The sequence below is a fragment of the Cebus imitator genome, unplaced genomic scaffold, assembly GCF_001604975.1.
Source record: "Cebus imitator isolate Cc_AM_T3 unplaced genomic scaffold, Cebus_imitator-1.0 Scaffold498, whole genome shotgun sequence".
Lineage (NCBI taxonomy): Eukaryota > Metazoa > Chordata > Mammalia > Primates > Cebidae > Cebus > Cebus imitator.
Window position 1 is genome coordinate 1271286 of NW_016107813.1, and position 1424 is coordinate 1272709.

The following is a 1424-nucleotide window of genomic DNA, read 5'->3' on the forward strand; positions in this document are numbered from 1 at the left end:
TCATTTTGAAATAGATTTCATGAGACCTAGTTCTAGTTTGTTTATCCTCAACATGGTAGGTAATCATTAATTACTGTGATGATTAATTTTATGTGTTGACTGGACTGGACCACTGAATACCCAGATATTTGATTAAACATCATGCTGGTTGTTTTTGTGAAGATGTTTTAGAGGATGTTAACTTATAGATCAGCAGACTTAGTGTATTAGTCTGTTTTTACACTGTTATAAAGACGCTACCTGAGACTGTATAATTTATAAAGAAAAGAGGTTTAATTGACTCATAGTTTCACGTGGCTGGGGAGGTCTCATGAAACTTACAATCATGGCAGAAGGCCAAGGGGAAGCAACACATGTCTTACATGGTGGCAGGAGAGAGAGAGCAAGGGGGAAGGTGTCACACTTTAAAATCATCAGATCTCATGATAGCTCACTCACTGTCACAACAACAGCATCTGGGAGAAATCTGCTCCAATGATCTAATCACCTCCCACCAGGTCTCTCCCTGACACTTGGGATTACAATTTGACATGAGATTTGGGTAGGGACACAAAGCCAAACCATATCATTTAGTAAAGCAGATTACCCTCCTAATGTGGTTGGTCCTCTTCATGTTAGTTAAGACGTAAACAGAACAAAATTATGACCTTTTTCAGATTAAGGTAATTGTTTTACCTAACTACCTTGGAATTAAAATATTATGTATTTTTGCAGGCCTTGAAATTCAAACTGAAGTACCTGCTCTTCCTGAGTCTCAGCCTTCCAGCCTTCAGGCAGGAACTGCACCACCAGCTTTCTGGTCTCTGGGATCTCTTGCTTGCTAATTTATCTGTACATCTTGAGACTTGTCAGCCTTCATAATCAGATTAGTNTTTTTTTTTTTTAAATATGGAATGCTTCACAAATTTCTGTCATCCTTGCTCAGGGGCCATGCTAATCTTCTCTGTATCATTCCAATTTTAGTTTATGTGCTGCCAAAGTGAGTAGTCTCTTTCACCCTTTTTCCCTCTTTATCTTTCTCTTTCTCTCTCGAAATCCCATTACTTACGTTTTTTCTGGAGAAACTTGAATAATGTAATAACCAAAAGTGAAAACATTATATAAGTTTCTTAAAAATATATTTTATTAAAGCACTTCATATAATTGAGTTCCACTGTGAATATTTTCACTTGATTTTTTTGTTATTGTCTATGGTGTAGATAAACTTTCAAAAGCATTGTAATTTTAATATCACATCTACAATTTGTTAATCTTTATTTTTCATGATGTGTCCACTTTCTTAAAGATATTTATGTGAGAAACAGAAATTTACAAAAGTTATAGTATTTCTTATTAACAAAGTCAGATAGGTATGTATTTACAAGCAAATAAGACACTACATGCAAAAGATTTACAGATAAGTTACAAGGAGCTATTAAACTAGT

At 34.8% G+C, this 1424-nt stretch overlaps 1 non-coding gene across 1 annotated transcript; it reads right to left on the reverse strand.

Annotated features, from left to right (window-relative positions):
* Positions 1-882: 882 nt before the first annotated feature.
* On the reverse strand, positions 883-987 carry LOC119468821. Its single transcript, XR_005197591.1, has one exon. It is a non-coding gene; the product is annotated as a U6 spliceosomal RNA (small nuclear RNA).
* Positions 988-1424: the final 437 nt, after the last annotated feature.